Below are 5,676 nucleotides of genomic sequence, written 5' to 3'. Positions count from 1 at the left end.
CGCACCTGTGAATTTATAATCTCTGCACAACGCCTTTCCTGCCCTATGTCCAGGCCCTGCCCCGCCCTTCCTGTCAGACCCTACCCTCCCTCCCTTCCTCTTCTGTCCTTCCCTGCCCCCACCTCTCCTCCTCCCTCCCCCCCTCCACTCAAGTGAGCCCTGCCCCTTGTTCCTCTTGGCACCTGGTCACTTTACCCTTCCATGACCCACCTTTTCCTCTCCTCTTTCCAATTTGTTGTTCAGTCCCTAAGACCCACCTTTTCCTCTCCTCTTTCCAATTTGTTGTTCAGTCCCTAAGTCCTGTCTGAATCTTTTCCACCCCATGGAGGCAGCACATCAGGCTTCCCTGGGCCATGAGTCAGCAGTGGCCTGCTGCAGGGGCAGAGGCTCTGGCAATAGCACTCCTGGGAGCCACAGCATGTGGCCTAAGTCCCCTTGAAGATCACCATTAGCCCCACTATAGAGCCACCAGGCGGACAACTCACGAACTGGAGAACAATTATACCAAAGAAGTTCTTGCACTGCTGGGAAAGTTCTAGGTCCCACAACAGACTTCCCAAACTGGGGATCAGGCAAAAACACTGAGGATCCCCAGGGAATCTGACTTTGAAGGTCAGGGGGATTTGATTACAGAATTTCCAAAGGACTGGGAAAACAGACTCTTGGAGGGCAGAAACAAAACCTTGTGTGCACCAGGACCCAGGAGAAAGGAGAGGTGACCTCACAAGAGACTGAATCACACTTGCCTTTGTGTGTTTGGGAGTCTCTGACAGAGGCATGGGTTGACAATGGCCTGCTGCGGAGTCAGGAGCACTGACTAAAATAGTCCTGGGAGCCACAGCATGCTTGCATAACTACTTTTGAAGGAGGTAGCCATTATCGCTGTTACCCCTACCACCTGAGGCCAAACTACAGGGAGGGAACACTGCCCCACCATCAGCAGTGATTGGATTAAAGACTTACTGAGCATGGCCTTGCCCACCAGAACAAGACTCAGTTTCCCCCACAGCCAGTCCCTCCCAAAGAAGGTTCAAACAACTACTATATAATTGCATTCATCTCACATACTAGCAAAGTAATGCTCCAAATCCTCCAAGCTAGGCTTCAACAGTTATGTGAACCAAGAACTTCCAGACGTACAAGCTGGCTTTAGAAAAGGCAGAGGAACCAGAGATCAAATTGCCAACATCCATTGGATCATGGAAAAAGCAAGAGAATTCCAGAAAAACATCTACTTCTGCTTCATTGACTATGCTAAAGCCTTTGACTGTGTGGATCACCAAAAACTGCAGGAAATTCTTAAAAGAGATGAGAATACCAGACTACCTTACCTGCCTCCTAAGAAATCTGTATGCAGATCAGAAAGCAACAATTAAAACTGGACATGGAACAACAGGCTAGTTCCAAATTGGGAAAGGAGTACATCAAGGCTGTGTACTGTCACCCTACTTATTTAACTTATATGCAGAGTACACCATGCAAAATGCCGGGCTGGATGAAGCACAAGCTGGAATCAAGATTGCCAGAAGAAATATCAACAACCTAAGATATACAGATGACACCAGCCTTAAGGCAGAAAGTGAAGAGGAACTAAAGAGCCTCTTGATGAAAGTGAAAGAGAAGAGTGAAAATGCTGGATTAAAACACAACAGTTAAAAAACTAAGATCATGGCATCTGGTCCCATCACTTCATGGGAAATGGGGAAACAAAGGAAACAGTGACAGACTTTATTTTCTTGGGCTCCAAATTCACTGTGGATGGTGACTGCAGCCATGAGATTAAAAGATGTTTGCTCCTTGGAAGAAAAGCTATGACAAACCTAGACGACAAAGTAAAAAGCAGAGACATTACTTTGCCAAAAAAGGACTGTATAGTCAAAGCTATGGTATTTCCAGCAGTCATGTATGGATGTGAGAGTTGGACCATAAGGAAGGCTGAGTGCTGAAGAATTGACACTTTTGAACTGTGGTGTGGAGAAGACCCTTGAGAGTCCCTTGGATAGCAAGGAGATCATACCAGTCAATCCTAAAGGAAATCAACCCTGAATATTCACTGGAAGGACTCATGCTGAAGCTCTAATACTTTGGCCACCTGATGGGAAGAGCTGACTCATTGGAAAAGACCCTGCTGCTGGGAAAGATTGAGGGCAGGAGGAGAAGGGGACGACAGAAGACAAGGTGGTTGGATGGCATCATCGACTCAATGGACATGAACTTAAGCAAGCTCCAAGAGATGGTGAAGGACAGGGAGGCCTGGCATGTTGCAGTCTATGGGGTCAAAAAGAGTTGGACACAACTGAGTGACTGAACTAACAAACAAGTCTCTCCAATCAGGGAGCTTGCACAAGATTCTTATCTATCAGGGGACAGTACGTGGACTGAGAACTATCAGCTGTACAAGCTGGATTTAAAACAGGCAGAGGAACCAGAGATCAAATTGCCAACGTCCTGCCAACTGGCCTCTCCTCCTGCTTTTTTTGTTTTGTTCCATATCCAGGTGTGTTATTCTCTGAGACCAATGGTGCTCTAAGGTTTATGGTCATTGCATCTCAGAGTGCACCAGACACTTGAGCTGTGTTTTTCAATCAACTTCTCACTAAAGGATTAAAACCCAGCCTCATGAACAATCAGAAAAACAGCAGCAGCACATTTCTTGTGGGCTCTTATATGTGAAGCACTGAACTCACCTGTTTATGTGGATTTCTTCAATGATAAAATTGTGCAGATACAGTTCTTTGTTCCATCTAGCAGTTAAGGAAAAGGAAACATCTTTTCAAACAATATTTGAGGAAATTTGTTGCTAGAAGAACTTCTTCATAAGAAATGTTAAAATAAGTTCTTCAGAAAAAAGGAAAGATATGTAGGTCAGACACTCAGATCTAAATAAAGTAAGAATATTAGAGAAAAAAATTAAGGTGCATTAAACCTCTTACTTTCTTTTTCTTAACTGATCTGATGCATAAGATTTTGTTCAAAATAAAAAATATTAACATTGGGTTCAGTGATTCTAGCTTAGGGATAGTGGTATGCATGATGTAGTTGGAAAGGACAGAGGAAGGAATTAGGAAAGTTCTATTATAAGGTACTTGCACTAACGATCAAGCATTGTAGTGGAGTTCAAAGTGGATTTGAATCAGCTGGAAATGTATACTGTGAACTATAGAGCAACCACTGATATTTTAAAAAAGAAATATGACTCACATGCTAAGACAGAAAAGAAAATGGAACTATACAAAATGCTCAGTTAAAACCAGACAAGAGAGGAGAAAAAGTGAAAGGCAAAACCTCCCCAAAAGCAATGAATACAAAATAGTAATGACTACGGTAGTTAACAGTCTGTATCAATAACCACATTAAATGTTAATATTCTAAACATACTAATTAAAAGATTGCTTCCCAGAGCCCATTAAAAAGAAACCAAGACTTGTTTCAGATGATTGTTTTCAATGTTTAGAAACACAACTGATTTTTGTAGGTTGATTTTTATCCTGCAACTTTGCTGAATTCATTTATGACTGTGTGTGTGCATGTGTAATCTTTAGGATTTTTTACATATTAAGATAATGTTATTTGCACACAGAGATAGTTTTAGATCAGCATCAAAAAGAACAGGATACTTAGGAATAAATATAACCAAGAAGGCAAAGGAAACTATAAAATATTGCTGAGGAAAATAAAAGAAGGCACAGATAAATGGAAATATATCTTATGTTCACAAACTGGAAGGATTAATTTAATTAAATTGTTCATGTTAGTCAAAACAATTCCTATCAAAATCCTAAAGGCATGCTTTATACAGAAATAGAAAATATAACCCTAAAATCCATGTGAAACCTCAAAACTGTAAATAGCCAAACAGCCTTGGAGACCCTACACTTTCATCTAAGAGTTGTCTATTCTAGATAATTGAGAGAAGCAGGATCATATAATCATGTCCTTTTGTGGCTGGCTTATTTCACTTAGCATAAAGTCCTCATAGCTTATCTATTTCTAGAATTTGATAGGATTCCCTCCTTTTTTTACTCCTGAGGAATATTTCATTGTATGTACAGTCCACATTTTCATTATCTCTTCATTCATTAATGGACATTGATTTCCATCTCTTTGCTATTATGTATAATGCTGCAGTGAAATGAAAATCTCTCTTTAAGATTTTGATTTCTATTCTTTCTGATAAATGCCACGTAATGGGATCAGTGGATCAAACGGGAGAACCTCCAAACTCTTTTCTGGGCTAACTGCACCATTTTATATTCTCACCAACAGTGCCCAATGTCCCAATTTCCCCTACACTTAGTAGTTTCCAGGGACTGGCATGAGTGCGTGAAATTTGCTTCAGTCATATCTGACTCTCTGAGATTCTATGGACTATATCCCGCCAGGCTTCTCTGTCCAGGGGGTTTTCCAGGCAAGAATACTGGGGTGAGTTGCCATGCCCTCCTCCAGGGGATCTTCCTGACCCAAGGACTGAACCAACATATCTTATATCTCCTGCATTGGCAGGTGGGTTCTTTACCACTAGTGCCACCTGGAAGCCCCTGGGGAAGCAGGAAATGAAAAATTTCTGTTCCATCAGTAGAGTTCCAGCCATGTGAGATGGAAAATTTCTAGAAGTCTTGTGCACAATACTGTCTTTAGAGTTAAGAGTATTGTACTGCATACATAAATTTCATACAGCAAATAGCTATTGTTCAGTTGCATGTCTTTTTTGGGACCCTATGAATTACAGCCCAACAGGCTCCAGTGCCCATAGAATTTCCCAGACAAGAAAACTGGAGTGGGTTGTCACTTTCTCCTCCAGGGTATCTTCCCTACTGGGATCAAACCCACATCTGCTTGGCAGGCAGATTCTTGACCACTGAGCCACCAGAGACGCTCTAAAACAAGAGTGTGCATGCTAAGTTGCTTCAGTTGTGTCCAACTCTTTGTGACCCTATGGACTGTAGCCCCCAGGCTTCTCTGTCCATGGGATTCTCCATGGACAGAGGCAAGGATACTGGAGTGGGTGGCGCTGCCCTTTTCCAGGGGATCTTCCCAATCCAGGGATTGCACTGGTGTCTCTTGTGTCTCCTGCATTGGCAGGCAGGTTCCTTACCACTAGTCCCACCTGGGAAGCTCCTAAGTAGATCTCTTATTAATTGGCTTTGATCATACATACACACACACACACAAAGACCTAACCATATGCTGTCTAGAACAGACCTACTTTAATTATGGAGACATAGGTAGTTTGAAATTAAAGGGTTAAAGGAAGATATATCATGCTAACACCAATCAAAGAAAGCTGAAGTAACTGTATTAATTGCTGATATCAGAACAAGGAGAAGTATCAAAAACTTTAAAAGGGCATTACGTAACGAAACCAGGTCAGCTTTCCAAGACGACATAGTAATTGTATGTGTGCGCACCTAACAAGGGAGCTTGAAAATACATGCAGGCAAACTGATGGAACTCCAAAGAAAAATAGATGAATGTACTATTATAGTTAGAGACTTGAATACCCTTCTAGCATCAATGGTAGAAAGAAAAGCAGCAGAAAACCAGTAAAAGCAAAGTTGAACTCTATGGCATTATCGATTACCTTGATCCAATTAACCTATATAGAATTCATCATCCAGCAAGAGCAGCATGCATATTCTTCTGAAGCTCATGTAGAACATTCACCAAATAGGCTAC

The sequence above is a fragment of the Cervus canadensis genome, chromosome 2, assembly GCF_019320065.1.
Source record: "Cervus canadensis isolate Bull #8, Minnesota chromosome 2, ASM1932006v1, whole genome shotgun sequence".
Taxonomy (NCBI): domain Eukaryota; kingdom Metazoa; phylum Chordata; class Mammalia; order Artiodactyla; family Cervidae; genus Cervus; species Cervus canadensis.
Note: the sequence above shows the minus strand (reverse complement) of the source record.